We start from the raw sequence: 22,619 nt of genomic DNA on the forward strand, positions 1-22,619 counted from the left end.
TCATTTTGTATGTACAGTGGTTTTTTCTTAGTTCCTTTCCTGTTCTATAATCTCCTCTGTTTCTTCAGTGTAATTAGCCTGTTGTTTTCAAAAGGCTGCTGATTGTGTCTCTTATGTGTGTGTGAATTGAACTCATTATGCACTGACTTAGCTCCCTGGGCTGTGTGTGTGTTACGTATGCTGCCTGTGTGGTGAAGTCCCTGACCTGCACCAGAAGGAGCTTTGCAGGCTCTGAGATTTGCATGTGGCGGTGGGCTGAGGAAGAGGATAACTCAGCAGACTCTTGGCTCAGCAGCAACAAGCCTGGGAGCCCCAGCTGATGGCTCTGGAGTCACAGCCCCCTGTCCTGGAAGCATCAGAGTCTTTGTCCCCAGGCCAGTCCCACGAAAGGAGCTCATTTAATCATAGGGGCCTGTCAGGGATGTGTTTTGGGTAGTGTCTGAGGTCCAAGTGCTCAGCAGATGTACTCCAGTCTCTCTTGCAAGATCGTCTAACAGACAAGTCCTTGCAGAGGCCTGATATTTCTCGGTTCTGCTCCACAACAAAGCCTTACCATATAAGCACTGGAAAAAAACAGAGTTTCTGGTGCCAGCGTGGCATAATTATCCTGGAATAATGGTCCCTGAGAACCTGTGTCAGGACTTTTAGGCTCTAAGTCCTGCTTTTGTGGATGCTCTATGGGAACAAGCTAGAACTGGGCTTTTGAGGGGCTTTACAGCTCCATGAGTCTTTGGAAAACCTGGCATGGCTGGTTGCCTCAGAGCCGCAGGTCTTATAGTCGTGGGTTCCCAGAGCTGGCATTGCTTGTCTGATGGCACTCTGCCTTTTGGCCATACTCCCACGTGACCTGAAATCTGTCTTTGATCTTCTGAAACTCTGAGACCATTTGGGTTCAGCAAATCACCATTTTTGGCAAAACTTTGTTTTGCCCCCAAACTTCTGACTAGTAGTACTTCAGAGCAGTACACATTTACTGGTGGAGAGCGTTCAAGGGAAATAAAGGCTTCCCATTTGGCTTCTCAGTATACTTTGAACTAAGTTCGGGGGAGCTGCCTTATCAAAGTGCAACCTCTTTGTCCTTCCCAGCCCACACTGTGTGTGGCCTGCTACACCCTCACAGCTCTGGTTAAATACAAGGGTTGTCAAGTCACACGTCTCCTCAGCATCAAGCTTTTAATTCACAAGAGAGTAGAGAAGATGCCATTCTTTCATGTCTCTTTCATATCACTAAGTTCTTGAAGCATGAAAGACTAGCAAGTATGGATATGTATTGTAAAATACTCTCAAAAAGCTCCCTAATTTTCCTTCTGTTAAGTGATCACCAGTGCAGTAATGCACAGAAACTAAAGAACTTTAAATACAGATTATGGTCAGGAGCAGGGAGGAAAGCAAAGAAAATTGTATCCCTTTTGTCTTCTACATAACAGTCACTCATAGGAAATCTGTTTACTTGGTCTCTGCTCAGGGTAATGTGAATTTTGTCCTTAAAGAATGAGTATTCATTCATTTGGTGGAGAAAGTCAAAGTCAATGTTAATGAGATCGCTCCCCCCATGCAGGGAGGTACTGTAGCTGAAATGAATGTTATCAAACATAAGTACCATCTACGGATGCCAGGCTCCTATTCTGTGTTGGCATGACAACTTTCAAACTGATACTTGTTTTAGCGGCTAAGCGATCAACCAAAGTGACATTTTCTTCTTGAAGACAGCTTGACAATCTAGCAACTTCCATTGCCGTGTTACTACTAAAATGCACAATATGAATCAGCACAGTCACTTTATATTTTCATAAGTGATAGTGATAAAGTAAATCGCTATGTAAATACAGGGTATAAATTCTTCTCAGTCCTGCAATACCAAGAGGAAAACAGTGATGGACAACCACAAAAGGAAAATGTTTGTATCATAACCGTGCCTGTTTTTCCTTTAAGGAGCTCATTCATAATGCTTACAGAAATTAACAGCATGGCAAGGGAAAGAGGGATGTGGACAGCAACTGCCATTCCTATTACCGTGTTGCCATATCAACCTTCCGTTTGATAATTGAATAATCAGTTTCTATAAATCTGAATTATGCCTCTTAGAAGGGAAGGGCTCTCAGGTTCTTGCTGGGCAAGAATACAGTGAGATCCCTGGGCTCAGGACTGAATTATGCTTGACTTGCTACTAAAAGCCATTTTTGGAAGCAAATGATTTTTCTATGAGTAGGAAAAAGTAATCAAAAGGTTTAGATTTACAATGACATTTCTGCTAGCAAATTGTACCTTTAATCTCAGATTCTTAGATGTTTAAGAAGTTGCTCAGAAGAAGCTGAGCCTATGAGAACCTGTGAGGTAGGTGAGATCAGACCTATCTATCCATCACACCAGAGACTCACTCCTGCTCTGCCTGAAATCTCTCCTACACTCACCACAATGCCAGGGTCTCCCTCCTGGGTTGTGACTAGTGCAGGTGCAGCAGGTTGGCCTGATCTGCTGACCAGCTTCTTGGGCGGGAGGTAGCAAGGAAGAGGAGGAGAAACATGACATTGCAATCACAACCAGGGTAAAACTCCCAGGGTCCTTGCAGAGAAGACATCATCTTCCAGCACAGCCAAAGGCACGGCCGCTCCCCCGACTCATCAGTGCATGCATGTGAGGGCATGCCCATGAGTGCATATACAAAAGTTTTTCCATCACATGATCTGTTGTTCATCCCCAGTCTCATGGTCCAATATGAATCATCCAGAAAACTAAGAGGCTTGGGAGGTGGTATGCTCAAGCCTTTGGGGAGGTCTGGTCCAGCCAAAAGAGCATCAGTCTGGGACTTGGAATGGCTACACACATTTTCCTTTCCTGGCCATGGTCAGCTGGAGGGTGATTCAGCTATCTAAATGTAATGCCCTTTGAAAGAGTCCAAGGGATCCAAGCTATGCATGTGAAGTTGTCATGTCTAAGTCCCACAGCAGACCCATAGTCTTCTTTCTGGATCACCAGCTGGGGGTCCAGTGTATACTTTAGAGTATCTCAAATGCTGGGATTTGACATCTATACGTATTAACTGAATTGCATCCTTAACTTAATCAATTCTTATTTTTTTCAGGAATGTGGGTATTGCTCCCTACAGTAACAAGATGACTGGAAGTCTCAGTGGTTTAGGAACTGTGGAGCCCTTTGAATATTTTCGTAGCATTAGGCATTGGTGAGCGGAGGGATGTAGGGCATACCAGTACTGGTAATAGCCTTACAACTCTAGCTGTTCCACTTCTGATAGCGAAGCTAGTTTAGCTATCTCTGTAGGGGCCTGCCTTGTCCTGCCAGTGCTTGGGAAGACTCGTCATGTGGAGGCACTGGCACTGTCTACTCTTGTTGGGTGAAGCATAGAGTACAGGTCTTCAAGCTGCTTAAGGCCAAGTGGTTTGGGGTCCAGGTGCTGGTGTTAGATAATGAAGCCTGCAGAAGGTTAGGAGGGTTTCAGCTCATGTCCAGCACCTAGATAAAATGCTTGGACTATGTCTGGACTGATTGATTAATCGACCTGGTGAGTTGTGCCATGTAGGCTTACCATTTGGGATACCTACTCGGTCCAGTGTGTCTTGCTTGGACTTCCCAAATTTCACACACTTGTAGGCTTTTAAGGACGAGGCATCTAATTCCAGCTGGCTTGACAATGAGACTTAGACATAGAAGTCAATTAGGTCATGCAAAAAGAATATGGCGAGCAATGTTTAACATATTTTGAAAGTGCTGTGGCCTACACAGTCATATGGAAGTGTCATAACCACAGCTGTTTTTCTGCCACTGCGCTGCCTTAGTGACAGTAGTGAAAATGTTACAGCATAACCTAGTGCCCAGAGATAATTTTCAGAAATTATTATGTTATATTCTTCCCGATGGGAGTTACGTTATACAGGACAGTGCCATTATACTTGTCTTTCAAACAGGAAAGAAAAGGATATAGTTTACGAGTGGGGGCTTCTGAAGGTAATCCTCTAATACAAGGAAGACCATGGAAATCTGGCCAGCAGCGGAGGTCTCTCAGAACTGAGAATGCCATGGCTCCTGTCCTCAAACAGTGTTGACAATGTTCTGCATGAACTCAGAAACCCTCGTGAGATGCACATCATCTCCCAGTGGGACTGGAGGAGCTGAAATCTGGAGCATTTCCTAAGGAAGAAAATATTCAGAGTCAAATGAACATAAATCTCAGGCCTGAAATGTTTCAGATTATAACCTGTGGAAGCTCGAAGGCTGGGACTATTATCAAAGGAAAGAACAAGGGATGAGAGATGGGATCTCTGTTGTGATGCAGCAAGCAAATACTTGCTCTATCTTGTTAGCAATGACGTTCAGAAACTTAGCTAATAATAGCCCAGCCTTGATATCAGGGAAATCAATCCCCACGGACTGAACTATCACCAGATCTGATTTGTGTACAAGATGTTTAGAACTGCAAGCACAAATGTTATGAGCCAAATGAAATGTAAAATGTGACAAACTGTTGGATCCCTCTTTTCCTGTTATCACACCCCAGTAAAAAAATGGCACCAGTAAGGTACTATTACAGTCACCTAAGTACTGTCTCACGTACACTTACTTACAAGGATACTCAACCAGTGCAAAATAACTTTAGTCAGAGAGGTAATGGTTGTCATAATATGACATTATGTTGTTTAACAGAGATGATGACAAGCATTTTTGCTGAACTATCTGGCTTATACCTACATATGAGTAATCAGTTGTGGAAATGTCAGAGAAGATAGAGGAATGTGGTAAGGAAGAAAAAGTTAAGTATCAATCACATAAAACATTTGAACCGCTGAGCCAAAACAAGTGAACAAACAAACTAACCAAAAACCCACAAGTGAGCTATGTTCCCTTTGAATATATGCTGAGACAAGAACATGTCTGCTAATGCTATTCAAGTGGTATCTTCTGTAGAGAGAATCAAACTGCTCTTCTGAGAATGATCAGGAGAGTTGGGGGAAACATAAGGAGACGAGGACCAGCTCCCTCCCAAACCCTCAAGGGGACATCATTGGCAAAATTTTAGGGGTCTAATTCCAAAATGGTGAGTCTGAAAACCTTGTTGCCTGGCACTGAAGAACTGAAGCACCAGGATTGTCTTGATTTTGACTTTATAGCTCCCCAGATGGGAAGAACTGCTCTAATCTTGACAGAGCTGAGCAGCTTGGCACTGCGCTCGCATTAATTGCGCTCATTGCAACCATTAAACAGTCACTGGATAAAGTAGAGGCAGACACCGTGGAGCGGTGACCGGTGCTCTGGCCCCCTGCTCTCCACCAACACCACACAGCAGTGTCCAACTTGCTGTTACCTCTGCTTACTCACCCCCGAGCTTCTACCTTTCAGTCCTGACCCCCATAGAGCCTCTATGCTAGTGCACAGCACAAGGAGATAAGAGATTAAATCCCTCCAGCAGGCGTGAATTGTGTGTCTGAGCTCTGGGGGGACGTGCCTGGCTACTGCATAAAGCTCTGCCTCCACTTCTTGCATGGTTCAAAGGGACAGAGTGGGTTGGCTGCCCATGTCTAACATGATGGGCCTGGTGTCTGCCGGTGGGCAAGGATCTGAAGCCAAGGACTCTTTGCTCCTTACAGAGGTTTATCTGAGTTGCAGATGCACACCTGAATTAGATGGAAAAGTGACATTTCAGAGACCATCTCCAGAACTCCTCTTGACTAGGTGGAAATCCAACAGTTGGACTGGATGCGTGTACATCCCTGTGCTTCTGGACTTAAAGGACTCCTATTCCCAAAAGTGGCTGGGGCTGGCCAGTCACGCGTAGCTGTGAGTGCTCTCCAGCCAGTGAGCTGGTGAGATGGGACGTGGCTCAGAGCGAGGAGCTGCTGGGTGAGAGCTGCCAGGTGAGCAGAGACCTTAGAGCCAGTCTGTGAGAGAGCGGTCGGCCTGACAGACTGCTTTTACATTGCTGATGAGTCACATCCGTAAGATACTTGTGGGGCTGGAGCTGGGGTAGATTTGTGCAGAGAGCAATGGGAAAAACAGAGGGAATGGTTGGGAGAGCTCCTTTCATGAACCATGTTTTTTGTACAGCACTCTGTTTTTTCCAGTGTGTATCTACCTATATCTCTACTTGTATGTGTATCCATAACCAGACTGCAATTCTGCAGTGAAGTGAACCTGAGAAGATAATAGTTTTAATTTCCTGCCTACTGTGCTTATCGAGCTCTTCCACAGAGTCAGGAAGTCTTAGCACTATGGTTAACAACAGATCAACATGTACAACTTCAGAAACATTTATAAAAAACAAAATAACAAAAAATAGACTGTAAACATAGTCTCCCAGATACTGAACTCCTTCAAAGATACTAGTACATTACCTGGTGTGTTGTGATGTCCTTTTAACTTATTAATAGCACCTTTCTTTTCTGGTTCCTTTCAGGATATTCAACAAGTCCAGTCTCTCCTTCCACCGAACCTTGGTGAGGCTTTTCTGTTATGACTGCACTCCTGAGTCCTCCTCTCTGCTTCCTCCAGTACCCTGCTTTGCTATGACAGAGCCAGTTCTTCTTATGGTGGTTCCAGCTCATGTCTGGCTGCCTGTCTCCAGAAACTCTGCCCCTGTTAATATTAGAATAGTCCAGATTCTCAGTTGCTTTCCACTTTCACACAGTCTTAGCTTGGTCCTATTCTTTCTAGCCAGGCAACTATAGGGGTGGCCCTTCACATCGTCCTAAACATGCTGTAGTCAAAAGGGTACTGAGGTTATCAAGAATGAAACTCCTGGAAGCCCAGACAGCAAGCACGGGCTGTGAGCTTCCTGGTACATTTTCCCATTTATTTCTTTGTTTGTTTGTTTCTTAAATAAAAAAAAAACCAAAAACCAACCAAAACCAACACAGACACTTTTTTTGATGTCAGGCAATAGGGAAACTCTTCTGAGCTTATTCAAAACTTGAAAACAATCTGGCCTCAGTCTCCTACTACAGATATGTCTAGACTAGAATTTGCTCTCCTGTTGTAACTTGCATTTATTAGTTGTTTGCCAATTAGCTAGTAGAGTTGGTGAAGACGTTTGCAATTGTAAAAGCTAATCTAAACATTCCAAGAAGATGTGTTGCAGCCGTCAGACATTTGTGGTTTACGCTTGGTTGTGCACTGAGGTAACTCACAAGCATTTGCCTCATGGAACGAGCACTTGTGGACTGTTTAGACTTTTGTCTATAACCATGTTAACCAACTTGAGGTAATTGGCAATCAATTAAGTTGGGACACACATCAAAACCCATGTAATACCCGCATATTCTAATTTCAAATTGAATTAAAAAGATTGGTTAATATAGGCTCAGCTAAGTGGTCACAGTGCTGAAGAATGGGAGATATATGGAACACTTCGCCCAGAAAAATGTGTTTGAGGAGTCCGTGGGCAGAACAGCCTGCTGGATGGCCTCCCAGAGAGAAAGTGGGAAGCTGGCTGCTGGCTGGAAAACCAAGAAGAGGAATAGGATGCAAGCCTTCCCACAGTGGATAACAAATGCCTACTGTAACATAGTGGTTTGAAGAAGTAGATTAAAAAATGGTATAATACTTTCATAGAAAGAAAGTAACCGGCCCTAGCAGTCTGTTTCATTTAATGGAAAAAATTAGAATTGGAACCAATGTCTTAAGGTAAAGGGGCCCAAAAAAACCAGCCATTATTTTTTCTACCGAGGCTGGTGAACCATAGGGTTGGTCATTGGGTTGGTCATCGGGGGTAGTTGTGATGGTAGTGCATGATCAACAAATTTTGGGATGGTACAGATTGATTGCAAAATGAGATCTACTTTACCTCATTGACATCAAGAAAATATTTCAGAGTAAAACTAACAGCCAAACATAGCTGGTACTGGTAGTATCAAAATAAAATGGATCATAATGTACATATTGCTCCAATAAATGTTTATATTACAACAAATTGAGCATCCTCAGCCGTTTGTTTTCATTCTATAGAGAACAATTAGAGGATAAGATGTTAAGAAGGATATACGAGGCAATAAATGGTTTTCATGGGTGCTTAAACACCAAAGATAAGTGAAAATATTTTATAACTACAGCCATCGTTTATGGAATCAAACAGTCCCTTCCTCCACTGTAGGTACTGGATGATTTATAAGATTAAAAAAAGAGGCAAAAAAGTGGTTTTTTTTTTTACCTGATGAGATTTTGAAAGTCCTATGCCAAAGTCAGCTCAAAGGCAAAACTCAATTTTGTGCCTCAAGAATATAAATTCTGGGAGACCAAATGAGTGGTGTGGGAGGCACAGCATCCAGGGGGGACCTGAGGAACCGAGAAAGGCCAGTGGGATTATGGGTGATGGGAGATTATGAAAATCACATTAGGATAATCTCTCCCCTCCCACACTAATGCCCTGACCTCCCTGCACCCAAGCTGATGAGGTCTTGTTTGCAGAGGGAAAGACTGTAGCCTGTTCTGTAGGATCTTGTGCTCCACAGCAATGGGGTGGTGGCTCCAACCCAATGGCAGACTGTGGCCAAAGAGGACACCTGGGGTGCAGGTGCCTTCTCTCTGTTTGCACCCTTTGACCCTGGCTTGGTCACTGCCCCATGAGCACTTTTCCCTTTTCTTTTCCCTCTGACAGCAGCTGGAGGAAAGAAAAGGAGTTTTGCTGTCTTGGGAAAGTGAGGAACATCACCAGCTGGGAGAAGGAGAGGGAGAGAGAAGTGGCCAGCCTTTCTGCTCCCTGCCTCTGGGGCAGGGAGACCATGCAAGTAGCTCCAAAGGGTGGTCTGGCAGAAGAGCACAGCTACTGGGCAAGCAGTGGCCCTAGGCAGCTGCCTCCTCTGCCATGCTTGCATCCTGATCCTGCCCTATATCCCTGCTTTCTCAGAAATAATTACCCAAAGACAGAGTTAAAATCAATTAGCTGATCAAGGGAGTGACCTGTGTGGAAATTCAGTGATGTATCTGAACTTAGACTATGTCAATAAAAGCTTCAGTCATAGCGCAAGTTGAGCCAAGAGTGAGGTACGTTTTCCCATAACTTCATGCATAGCCAATTCCTTAAAATTGAACAGCCATGTTCAGCCCACTTTAGGGCGTAGTCTTTTCCACCCTGACTACATATTTCTATGGTAACTACTCTTACCAGACACGTCTGTGTATATATGTGTGTATGTAAATAAATAATAGATAAGGTACTAGTAAATGGTTCTAAAAATGCGTCAGTTCTTCCGTTGTGTCACAGACATCTCCCGTTGCGTGCTGCCAGCACTGTTTTCCATGCAGGTCTGTAGAGTCTGCATTTAGGAAAGACTCAGAGCAAAGGGGTGGGTTTTTTTGACTCGAAACCTTTGTTATGGTTTACCAGCAGCAGAGCGTTGCTGCACCGGGCTGGCAGGGAACAGTCCACCCTCTGTTGCGATGCCGACAGGGAAAACTGGAGCTTCTCCGATGCCTAATGCACAAACCAGGCAGCGGTTGCAGTTTTGGACAGGGAAAGCGACTCAGTCAACGTGGTCACCCTGTGTAATGCAATAAGGAAGAACCGCTTCCTAATTTGTCAGCTTTTGGAGCTAGTATGTGAAGTAAAGCAGCTTTTCTGTCTCTAGTGATAATTAAAAAATCATCATGAGAAAAAGATGTTTTCTCCTGTATTTCCATATCGCTTGGCCCCATGAATCCCCCTTCTCACTGGTTGAGGTGGGAGCTGAGTGGTGGAGCCAGGACATGTTTGACTGTATGGAATTCTTTTTTCATTTCTTGGATAATTTTTTTAACTTTCTTTGCTTTTCTTGCTTCATATTTTCCAAAGCATAATGGCCTGAGAAGTAACAGGCTCTGTCATGCCTTTAAGATCCTAGAAACTTTCCGTTTGCCTCAGAAGTCTGTGTCTTAAGGAACGGGCCTTAGACAACAAGATCCAAAAAGCACCGAGTTGTATACCATCGAGGTCAGGCAGAATTTGGCACGATGTAGGGGCTTGCTTACACCTCACTGTGAGTGCAGTCCCACCCACAGCCGTCCACCTTTCTGAGAAACTGGAGACGCTTTAAGTTGCAGCAGAAAACTTCTTTAGCTTCCTTAATTTCTGCTGTAGCTTTTACCCTGAGGTCCCTTCCTCTTGGCTGAGCTAAAAGCACAGGTAACTGCTTTCTGCCTGGGGCCATTTATAGTTCAAAAAGTAGGTGCTCCTCTGCCTCACTCCCCCGAGGGGCATCCTACAAGATGTGCTCCCAGACCACGCCACACTGCTGAATTCAGGAAAAAGGCATTGCAGTTTTGGCCACTTTAATGAAAACACCCCAAACCCACGGATAAAGAGTAGAAGAAGATCTCTCTTCTGTATATGGTAACGGTCAGAAAACAGACAGAGTATGGAAGTCCTGAGTTTAATCTTTTCTTCTTTTTCATGCAGTACTTCTCCAGAACTAAGAAAACAGGCAGTGTTAGAGACAGAGACATATGAGTCTCCCCTTTTCAGTAAGAGGCTCCTCTTTTCAGCTGATTAACCTTGCAGTTATGCAGCAGGATCAGACTCCCTTCTTCTTGCCTTCTCCTGGCCCTGCATCTGAAACACAAAGTTTCTGGGTGGACATCAGAAATACAAAGTTTCTGGGTGGACCCCAGTTGCAGCAGGAGCCCCCTCTCCAGCTCCTCCCTAACGTGGCTGCTCCTGGGGCTGGGATGTTGGGGTGTGAGCCAGGCTCCCTGCCTGTCAGGCAGCAAGCCCAGCACCACGGTCCCACTTTCATGGGACCGTCACATGGCAGGTGGATCCCAGCATCATGGGGTATGGGCGCGAGGCTGCAGCAGCAACGGCTGAGCTTTTGGTGGAGGTGGCCGTAGGATGGCACCCGCAGTCAAGGGACACCCAGGCTGTGACTCCCCATTGCTTTCAGGCAGCTCACCTCAGCCAAGGTAACGCTGCCTCTGGGCGTGCACAGTAGCAGAGGTTAGAGATTTAAAGAAAATCTTCAGCGCCTACAGCCTCTCAGGTGCCTAAACAAGTTAGGTGAAGTTGTTTTTGGCTCTCTGTCCTCTACGTAGGCATCTAAATTCTGCATAAGTTGCACTTTAGGTGCCTTGCTGTTTTCTTTGGATTTTGCCCTCAGCTGTGAGCGGGAGCACAGGTTTGCTCTGGCACGTGCTGTAGTAGGACAATGTCACCCATTGACTACATCCCAGAAATCCACTCCCTGTTGCCTCCTCTTCCCTCCCAGCTCTTAAACGTCATGACAGTGATTAAAAATCTCTACCTACCTTTCTGTTACTGCTCCCTTACAACCAAGCCTGTGAACTCAACTTCCTAGTTGTTTGATCCAGTTTAAATCCACATCTGCCAAAATCATTCTCTCACTGGTAAAAACTCCACTTTCTGCTCAGCTTCTCCACCCTTCCCATATATATACATATGAGGTTCATTCTTCAGTCTGGATTATTTGTTTACTTTAATAATAAACCCAATAAAAGTGCTGCTCTTCTCTTTGAGGTGCCACCACCCACCCCTGGCTGACGCAGAGCCGAGGACCAGCCAAGATAGAGAACTGAAGGGATCTCCTTGCTTCAGGATTTGGGTCTGGCATGAGACAGGCTACAAAACCTGGGCTTGTATGATAACAGTCTGCGCTTGTTTAATGATGGCTCCTTCCCCCTACGGTTGTGGATCTCTGCAAGCTTTATTTTACCCTAATTAATTTTCACTCCTCTCTGCTTTCATGGTTAACCTTTTCCATCAAGTCTTACAGAACAGATGAATTGTCTGTGAAACTGAGGTTGTTCAGCCATTATCCCCTATAGCTGTGCTCCCTTCATCTTCCCCAGGGAAGCAAACCCATTGAAGCAAGCTGTTTAAGATATTTGCAAGGGAAACTGTGAAGTATTTGGCTTTCTTTTTCAATTTAAATATTCTGGCACACAGCATAGGCCAATTAAAGCCCCATTTTCATGGACATTTTATATGCAGTCCTTGTATAGATGCACATACAATGTAAGCCACTGCTTGTTTTAGATACAAGTGCTACACCGTAATAATCACTTATCATCGCTAGTCAAAAATAACTCTAAACAGACTCAGATTTTGTTTGCTGGGAGAAACATTACTTACCAAAGGAAGAGTGCATGGAGGGCTCTGCCACTTGGGAAATGGCAAATTGAGGAATTTAATTCAAGCAGAAGTTATTTTTATTGTTGTTATTTCTGCACAAGTCCTACAATTTATGCAATAAATTGGAAATAATACAAGATCAAGAGGATTTTTAATGGATTTAAAATGAAGACAATTATTATGGTATCAGTTGCCATTGACACATAACTGCAGCAAAGTGATACAGCAGCGGCTCACCCCTGGAAACTATATTTGGCGTGGGAACCTTCAGCAGGGGTGCTAAAGAGCCAGAGGAATTGTGAAAGAATTGACTACAGAAAATGGCAGAACTGTCACGGAGGGATACAGAAAGCACTGGAGACTGCTCCTAACTGTCCCCACCTCCAAGTGTGCTGTTTTCTTACAAAATCTTTTTATTCCTCAGTGTACTTCTCTGGGGACTAGTTTTAAAATTTGGTAGAGCCAAACCATGGTAGCCTTTGAGTGGCTGTTTTGCAGTTTATATTGCCCTTGTGCCTTGCTGGTAAATACTGTAATTGCTTGTTATGATTTCTGTTTGTTCTTTGTGAATATAATGACATGTTTTTACAGATAGCTACAGATTTATATATAGTCTAAACGACTTAATTAAGAAAAGTAACTTCCTCTGCCCCAAATATCTCAGTACTCAAAGATTTATTCATGGAAGTAGGCAAAATAAAATCACATTAGTAGACAGTTCACCATACCTGAGAGATTCACAATTATGTATATATATTTTTTCATCCTGAAGAACAACTGGGGACGTGAAATTATATACAAGTATGACTGCATCATCATTAGGAGGAAACCAGACTCATTTAACAGTGGGCAGGAGGGGATGAACATTTTATTCAGCCAAAAGATGGTAGATAAATTGCATCTCCCTGAATTTGATCAGGACAAGGAGCGTGTTTCATCTTGTGAAAGGCTGTGTAATATCTTTAATAACCACAGGAATTAAGACTTTACTCATATATTTCATATAAAGCTTTACCTCCATCAGGGAAGGAGCATTCAAAACCAGCCCACGGGGAAGAGAAATATCCTGATTAACGTCGCTGCCACGTTTTCCTCTGAGGCCATGGCTGTGTGAGCAGCACTGAGACGCAAAACCAACAAAGAACTCAGTGTCTCCCAGCAAACCCTGTATCATTATAGTAAAATTACTCCTTGCAAGAGAAATAAGGTATTCCAATAAAAGTGCCATTTTTTCAGGGCTGTTGCTGGCAGAGTAGTGCCAGACAGGGATCCCGTCTCTTCACACCCATAACCAGCGTCGTCGCAGCGCTGGCAGAAGGCTGCAGTGCGGCTCTGGCCTCAGATGCCGAACGAGACCAAGAATAGCACTGGGTGGTTCGCTATGTGCAATACTGGAAAAAAAATTGTATTTAAATCCAGTGTTTTCCAAAAGTAGCTAAAACCAGGAGGTTATAAATTATTAACCTGTAAGGCAGAAGGTCTAAGAGACTGCCACTTGTGTGTCCTGGAATAGTTTCTGCTACCTTTTTGGGATGGAGCAGAACCTTTCATTTAGTTATTGCTTTTCAGCTGAATTTGCAGCAGCTGCAGTTTATCTAATCCTTGCAGCACATTTTCCCTGAAGAAAAAAAAAAAGAACAACCTATTTTTTGCCTCATTATTTAACTTTTTGTTGTGTTACTGAGATTTTCCTTACTTTTAGGTTGAACTCGTTAACTCTCTACCTGCCATGTTCTACCACTATTTTGCAAGACCCTTTCCCATCAGAGAAGACGAAGGGAGGAGAAAGATGTAATCTGTGGTTAGAAACAGCCAAGACTAAGAAGCAGAGGCTACTTAATACTATTATTAGTTCTTCTTTTTTCCCCTCTGAAGTCAATTATATTCATTATGTTTAAAAAAAGAAAAATACATTTGATGAAGAAATGTATCTATCTGCTATAATTTACCTGTTAATGCCTAACATAAATTTCTTTTGCTTTAAAAATGTAAATTTTTAGTTCCATAGTTGATTTGTGGGCTACTGATTTACGAAGACAGAATACATAAGCAGAAAAAAGGCATATACTGATGACAGGGAAAGCCAGGATGAAATTATGAAGACAAACTAACTTGTATACATTTAACTGAGATTCCTGTTCGCAATATGCACAACTTGAGGATAAGAAACTGCAGGACCCTGACAGGGTAAGGTTTTTACCTGCTATGCTGTCCCTAGAAATGTGTGCACGTGTGTGTATGTATATTTATGAATAGGTATGGAGGAAGGAAAGCATGTGTGTAAGTTTTTGACAAGTAGCATATGATTTATTTTTATTTGTGTATATTGTGTATTAGAATGGTCACATTAGATACAATAGATAATATCAGTGACGACTGGAACTGCAAAGCCAAAATTGTGACAGCTTCAGGGGTACAAAAAAAAAGATAAATTTATTGCATTAAATATGTAATGAAGTAATGCAATCAGTCAAATATTCTTTCTGTTTTGCAATTTACTATTACTTTGTATTTACTTATATTTGGTTTTGCTCTCTAAGTTTTTAATTGCTAATTGTTAAATTTGGGATGAACCAAACTGTTGATAGTCCAAGCTATTTTCTGAAGTATTAGGAAAGAAAATAGAATATGTAAGAAATATGACTATACAGCATATTTGAGGAAACACAGATCGATGTCCAATTATTGGTACATATAGGTATATCTGTCTTTATCAGCACATCCTGTTTGGGCTATCTTCCCACAAACAGCTTAGGTGTTAGTCTCACAGAAGCAGTATATCATTCCCTTCCTGTATTTATTTTTGGCAACGACAAATACCGTAGAGGATATTTGTTTTTGTAACACCGTAATGATGAAATAGATTTACTGGCTGCAGTCACAAGAATGCTAAACAGATATTCATTTGTTTAATCTCTGCAGCTTTGTTGTAAAAATTCATAACTGTCTTGGACAAATTGTTAGGAAGAATTTGGACATTTGGGTTTATGATTATGGGATATTTTTATAGCATCCAAAAAGGTGTGGGAGATAGTGTGGGTGCTCACAGCTACAGAACAACCAGTAGAGAAAAAGTTACTAGTGCCACAGGTTTCATGGCACAAACAAGATACCCACAGCAGTGTGCTCTCAGGGCTAGTAGGACAGGCTGGCTTCACTCTTTGGGAGGTATTTCCCATGTGGGTCTTCTTCAATGGAAAGTGCTTATGTTAGGCAAGGTAGCTATATGCCAGAAGAAAGAGATCACCGCGCACTTTTTACTTTTCGGCACCTAAGGTGGAACCATAACCCCAGATCTGGGGTTCAGCTATATGATGCCTTTCTTCTGTCAGAATGGGTTTTTTTGGCATTACCTTCCTAATGGAAAGATACACCTTTGATGTGGCAAAGACAAAGAAAAGCCACAGTCCCAGATCACCACTGATAACCATTATTTCTTTAACTATGAGCCCAGACTCACCCTTTCTAACTTTAGGCACTTAATGAAAGTGCTTGCAAGTCTGTACAGAGAGTCAATATCCTTCTGCAGAGACACCTACAGCAACAAGGTTTCTCACTTGAGCTCCTCGAGTAAAGCTCTTGAAGTGGAGGGGGTTGAAAGCAGGTCGGTGTCGCAAGGCAGCCCTGAGTAGCAGGTCAGACCTGCAGCACTTCTGAGACATCTGCTTTATTCCTGCCTCCCTGAGCTGAGCAGGCTCATCCTGCAAGCAAATCAACCCAAAGCTGAAGACGCAAAGAAGTACAAGAAAAGAACAGCATGCTGCTCCATCTGCTTTGCTTGCAGTGCTACCACACTTTTTTTCCTTCATTGCTTGGAGTCTAACCCAAGAGCTACTAGATACTGCTCAGACTCAGACGAGCTGTTTTGATCTGTCACCTTCTGCTTGCCTGCAGCTCAAGTGCTAAGTTTCCCCTCCTGATTTGCCTGTAGTAATTAGGTCAACCAGCTCCTGCTTCTACAAACTGTCAGCATCATCCACCTTGTTTTCCTCCAAAGAAACAAAACCAAGGTGAACAAGACAACTCTGGAAACAAAGGGTGGCATAAGAAATAGGACTTATCTACCTTTTTTTGCTTCGTCTCTACTGGTTTTATCTTAGTCTCAATATTGTGTGTGATATTTCTTCCAGCACATTACAGAGGACCCTGTTGTACATGTGATACCTATGGATTTACACCACATCAAATATGTAATTTTCTTTTTTTTTTTTGTTGGGTTTTTTGTTTGTTTGTTTCTGCTCCTTCACTAAGCATTTTCATTGCTGTTTTTTGTTTTCTTTAACCTTGCCACCAGATGCAGTATTGATGAGGGAAAAGCAGGCAAACATCTCCAGCTGCTATAGCCATGAAATAAGCTTCATTTTCCAGCTTATTAACTCTGACCTGAAGGGCACTTGTTGCAGTTACCTTTTTGAAGGTAATATGCTGTCTGTATAAAGTATTTAAACTTTACAGTTTCTTTCTGTTTCTTCCCTTGAATACTCCTTCAGAATTGATTAGGACTCTGCTAACAAAGTAGGTTTTTGTTACATTTATATATAAAAACATCACCTTACCCACACAGTAACATTTTGCAGAAATGCAGGGTTTCTGACAAAACTGTTTTTGCCTTAGGTTGGTGACTTGGATCTACCCTGCAAGTGCTCTAATCATGTTGCTATTGCCTGTCCCCAGATGGCTGTCTTTTCCTTTTTTAGGTGAATAGTGTCAAAGAGCCTTGGCTTCGTCCCACCAGGGAACTGGAAAATATTCTGCAACCTCAGCTTGAAGAGGAAATTCTTCTCTTCATCCAAATTTATATTCATAAAATAAGTGACAATGGGAACTGAGGAGTACATACTCCAGACCAACACAGTAGAGAAGATTTTCAAGAACTTTTCTAAATTACACCTGCAAATTCACAGGAACATTGTTATTTAGTTTGGTAGGAATGGTATAGGATCTGAACTGAAAAGAAAGACTCCACTGCTTTAAGTACTATGTAGAGAAGTAATAAAAGATGGCTCCTGTTTATAGGGCTTGTGGTATACATGGCATGTGAGAGATGTCGGGCAATTGGGAATAAAACCGAAATGGTATCACTCAGCATTTGATATGCAGTAGATTTGAAAAGTGGAGGGGATAATTTTTATCATCAAATTTGGGATATAGTATAATGCAGGCCTTATTTTTCCCTCAGGTAATTTGTACATGTATGTTTAGTTGCTGCTGGATAGCATTTGATATAGGCAAATTTTTGTTTATTTTGGGGAAAGTAGGATTTTCAAAGGAGTCTTCAAAAAAGTAATCTCAGAAGTAAAAGAAATTAGTTTTTTTGGATTGTGGTGGTGGTGTTTTGTTTTGTTTTGTTTTGTTTTTATACTGGCCTTGTGAATTCCACATTTGAGTAACTTAGGGTTTAATTGCTATTTGTTTTATCATTTATAACATTAACATCAGTCAGCAGATATTACATGGGCTATTGCCTGTGATCTCTGAGTGACAGGGTTGAAAGATCAGGTTGACATTAGCAAATGATCCCATCTTGCAATCATGTAAACACATGTTTAGCTTTACATCCTTCAACGGACAAGTCACGTGGATAAGTATCTGCTGTGTCAGTGACTCAAGATTATTTTCTTCAGACAATGAACGGCAGTTGCCCAGCGGAATTTTTATGTTGCTCCAGTATCGTAATCTATTACCATTTTACTAGTGTTTACTTTCAATACACAGTTTGCTGGCAGTGAAATAATTTTAAACAGGATTTTAAACAGAAGTATAGATTATATCTTCTCTAACAACTTTATCTCCACAATAAATAAATACAAATTTTAAAATTCATCACTGTAATTTTCAGCTGGTGCTTAAAGTAATTACACATTCTGTGGTGATAACACATTCAAGGTTTGTTGTTTTTTTATGATACCACAAGCTGGCGCGACACCTAGATCAGGCGTGTTAATGCTAATTGGCAGATAAAGCCTAAATCCGAGGGAGTCTGGATTCCTGCCTTTTTGCCAGTTTTTTGTTGATTGGAAACTGAATTCTTTTTATCCTAGCTTTTGGTATTCAAAAATGCCAGGCAATTCACTGCTGTCTTTTCTCTGTGCATTTTAATCCATCAGTTCTGTTATTCCTTTAATGCCTTGTTGTTTGTTTTTAATCCTGTAGACTAAATCGGTTTTCTTTTTAACTGCCTTTTAAAATCAATCATACAGGACTTCCTAATGCGAAAAACAATTGGCTCTGATGACATAGCTATAACACTGATGAGGTTTTTGTTTGTTGTTTATTTATAGAGGTGCATGACCTAGGGATAATAGCAGTGATAAACTTCATTTGAAATATAATAGTTTATCTGCTTGTCAGGTGAATATACTTGGTTATTGCCTCTACAGTTCTTATATCAAATATTTCAGGCTTTCTGGAAATTCATCTCCTTTCAAGGGTGTAAATCCTACTCCAAGACCTGATCCCTAAATATCCTGTGATCTGAGTATATTCACCCTGCATTTTTTATTATCCTTATTTTTATTCTGCAAGTAAATATAATTTTAAATGAGATGAAGGACTTCCGAGACTGCTCTGAGGCATGCATGGCATGGATCTTCTTGAAAATAGTTCAGTAACTTATCACAGAAGGAAAAGGTTGGAAGTTTCTTTTTGAAGCCAGGCTTTTTGTGAACTTATCCCTGATCCTCATAAAGAATGCCTGTCTGTAACTGAAGGACCATGTGATCCCATCAGGTCCCAGGTGAATGTGTAAAGGCAATGTCATGAAGCAATAGCAGATGATCATAGAAGACAAAATGACACAAAGGTTATATAGATAATTGTCAGCAATCAAGACAGAGTGTTTTCAGAAGTTACTGCCTGCAGATGGAAGAAGAGATCCATTGGTTTCTACTGAAAAGAATGGTATGGATTCAATGCATACCTCAGGAAGCCCCTGTTGGATATTTCTCAGAAACCAAGAGAATACACTGGGGAAAAACACCCTATATTTGCTTCATTTCTTCTATTATCCCATGAAGCATCCACTGATGGCTACAGCTGGACAGAGGGAAATGAGCGAGGTGGACTTCTGAGCTGGCCAGTGTGGCTGTGCTTATGACCACCTGTCACTGGAGGGGCAGTAACTGACTTTGTACACCTTCCCTTGCCATTAAAGTGGAAAACAAACAAAAAAAAGACAAAAAAGGCGCTGATGAGAATAATTCACCTTCAAAAGATGGAGCAACTTCCAGCTGCCATATCTGCTGTCAGTTGAACTTGACCAGCTTGCAGCTGAACAGACTAATACTCACCATAGCACATAAAAATGATTATGCTCCTTTCAAAGCAGCAACAGCCTTGAGTATCTTTGTTCTTCTTTTCTGAGACAGTATCTTGTAATGGTAGAGTTGGCACGAAATAGTTGCCCTTGGCTACTGAAAGTTTGCCTCAGATAATACACAATGCCATAAAAAAGGAAATAGGAAAAAGATTTGAAGTTGCTAATAGAGCTAGTGCATGCCATTTGTATAGTATGCAGACTTGAAGAAGGTTTTCAAATGCTGCTTTATCTTAATCCCTACATTTTTATTGTTAATTCATCATGTATCATTTTCAGTGGGTTTTAAGACTCTTTGTGATCCATATGTGGTAACATCAGCCAAAATTATTTAAGTCTTAACTTGCAGAGCTGTGGCTGCCAGTAGACAAAAATCCTATCCATTGTTCAGGGGAAATCAAACCTTCAGGAGGTGTGAAAGCATCTGCCAGAATTGCAGGCTTTTGGTGGTAGCAAGGGAGCCTCCTCATTACAGTGCAGACCAAGCTCTACAGCCAGTTTTGGTCATCTTTGTCACGAAAGTCCTCTATGTGTTTGTACTTTGAGCTATTGCTGTTCAATGGATTGAACACTATATATAATTTATAGATAAATGTACCTACCCACTATGTCTATCCAAACCAAATTTCTTAAGTGTCTTCTTCCAGTAGAGCATCGTATGGTCTTGATTATGCTTTCTGTGGTCTCTCAGGGGCTCCTCTGAGCAGGGACTATGGTTAGCAGCATTTTGCCATCTGTAGCATAACTCAAATGTCATTTCTTTTGGTCTGTGACCTTATATACAAGACAAAGACCATGGCTTTCTGCTACGTAATTGTGTTGGTTGCAGATAAGCCTGGATTTCATGCAAGGGAGGACTTAGTTGTCTGAGTCTCAGCTTAGTGCAGACAAAACTATATTGTAATGAATGTAAATGGAATTTTTAAAAAGTCTCATTTTGTCAGGATTTTGGATGCACCAGTGATACCTGGGTGCCAGTATTTGCAAGAAATGAACTTAACTCCCAGTGGAATTTTGTTCTTTTATTCCTCCAGAAGATGGAAGAGCATTTAGTTACAACTAAGCAGATGTCTTAATTCAGTTTGCTTTTGTCATCTGTTTCCTTAATATGAGTTTTTAACAAAAACATACCTCCCCTAGCACTTTTTTTATACAATTGATAGACTGAGGTTCAATTAAATACTTCTGTTGATACAGTACTTTATTCATTATCTTTTCTTTACCAGCCAGCACCATGCTGTCAATTTTAGTTTCACTGCATTGGATGAACCTATTCTTTCCTCCAGCCTGTTGGCAGTTTGTTTTATACATGTTTCTAAATAATGCCTAGCGCTCTGTTCTCCAGGCAGTGTAATATTTAAGGCACATGTAGAGTAGGGTTAACTTACTGGAAAGAAGCAGGAACTGGTTAACTTATCGTTACCTACAATGCATGGAAACCATGAAGTTTAAATGATTGTAACAAAAACCAAGGATTTTGTGTTTCTTATGGATCTGGGTCATATCTCAAGCCAGAGTTAATAGTGAGATCTGTTCATGCAGTGACACAGAATCATTGAACTGAAGAGCTGAAAAGGCCCACAAGAGTCTAATCCATCCCTTCTAACTCAGGCAGACCCAAACAGGCTTCACTGGATGGATGTCTTGAACAAGAGTGTACAACATTGCACTATACTATGCTCTTATGTTTCTCTTTGCAAGCTGTGCTCCTACAAGGCAATTCAATTTTTTTGTTGTCAAACATGGCATATTAGGTTTTCTGGGACCCATTTTCCTTCAGACACTGAGGCAAACCATCCTTGTTTTTGAAGGCATGGTCCGTATTCCTTCCTGCATTTCAGCCTGTGTATTATTTGGGGGAAACATCCCTGAAAGGTGGGAGTAAGTCCTGCCTATTGGAGCGAAGTCAAAAACCAAGCGTGGCTAGCTGCACTAACAGGGAAGAAGCAAAATCCATTAACAACAGGTGGGTGGATAGCAGTGATAGGTCCCACACCAAGAGCAATAGGGCTGTTGATGGCAAATAATGTCTGCAGCCCACTATTACTAAGCAGGTGAAACCACAGATATCAATTAAGTTCTGCAAGAGCTGGGTATTGTCTGACCACACTCAGAAATGGTTAGGAATATTAACAGACACCTGTCTTTTATGTAAAACCCTTCCTTAGAAAACCCCATCACACTTTGTAGAGGTGGCTAGTGCTATTATCAGGAATCCTTTGCATGTGAGGAGTTTCAGGCAGTGCAGATATAAATTAAATCAGTGGAGATTTGACTTTTAGCTAGGTCCAGAAAACAGCAGTACAAGGTGACTATAAATATCAACACTTCGAACAGTAATATTTGGGAAATGAAATCTGTGAACCTAGTTTCTGACATGATAACTATGATGTGCACCTTTTGCTAGTCAGGATTTGACCATGTTTGTAACTGAAGCAAGATTTTGTTTTAACAAGGGGAAGAAGGTAATACCACTGGTGCTCAACAGAAATCAGAAACTGATGTTACAGCATTGGCTGAAGAATTGTACTGGCAAATAAATGGACATTGTCCCTTGGATGATTATTTTGTCTCTGCTTTGGTAGACAGCTCCACTTGCTCTAACTTCTGATTCAAACAGATGAGTTCTCAGGTATTCACAATGGACCTGCTTTCTCTGGAAGCTGGTGTTTAATGGTAATCTGTGTATAACAAAGAATCCCTCCAAAATAGTGGTGTATCAATGGGTTGATTTTATCTGCTTTCAGTACACGTTACTGAACTGCATTTATTCCACTACCAAAAGAGCATTAGATGTGGTAAGATTCTTTAGGGTTTAACTGATATACCAGTGCTGTTTATTAGGAAGAGGAAATGTGTACTGTCTTGCACATTAAAAGCAGGCATTTGTGTCTATTTATTATCAGAAGCAAGAACAAGTTTATCAGGAATATCAGGTCAGGTACAAGGATTAATTAGAGCAGATTAGGATGTGACAAACTCAGTGAGAGACCTTATGGAAGAGGAAGGTAATATTTATTTTAAAACAAACTGTTTTCACCCCTAAACTTATATTCTCTCATGTTTCAATCAGAGAGGCTCCTAAATACCAAGACATGTCTATCCAGCTGAGCTGGTCAGGATCACTTGTGAGGGACATGGAGGGCAAAGGACATCAGCCACCGAGTCTTCTTTGCATTTTGATTGGCAACAACAAACTATTTCTTGGATAGGTCTTTTATACCCTTAAGGAGTCAG

The sequence above is a fragment of the Nipponia nippon genome, unplaced genomic scaffold (genome assembly GCF_047370975.1).
Source record: "Nipponia nippon isolate SJK-2023a ecotype South Korea unplaced genomic scaffold, ASM4737097v1 scaffold_1, whole genome shotgun sequence".
Classification (NCBI taxonomy): Eukaryota; Metazoa; Chordata; class Aves; order Pelecaniformes; family Threskiornithidae; genus Nipponia; species Nipponia nippon.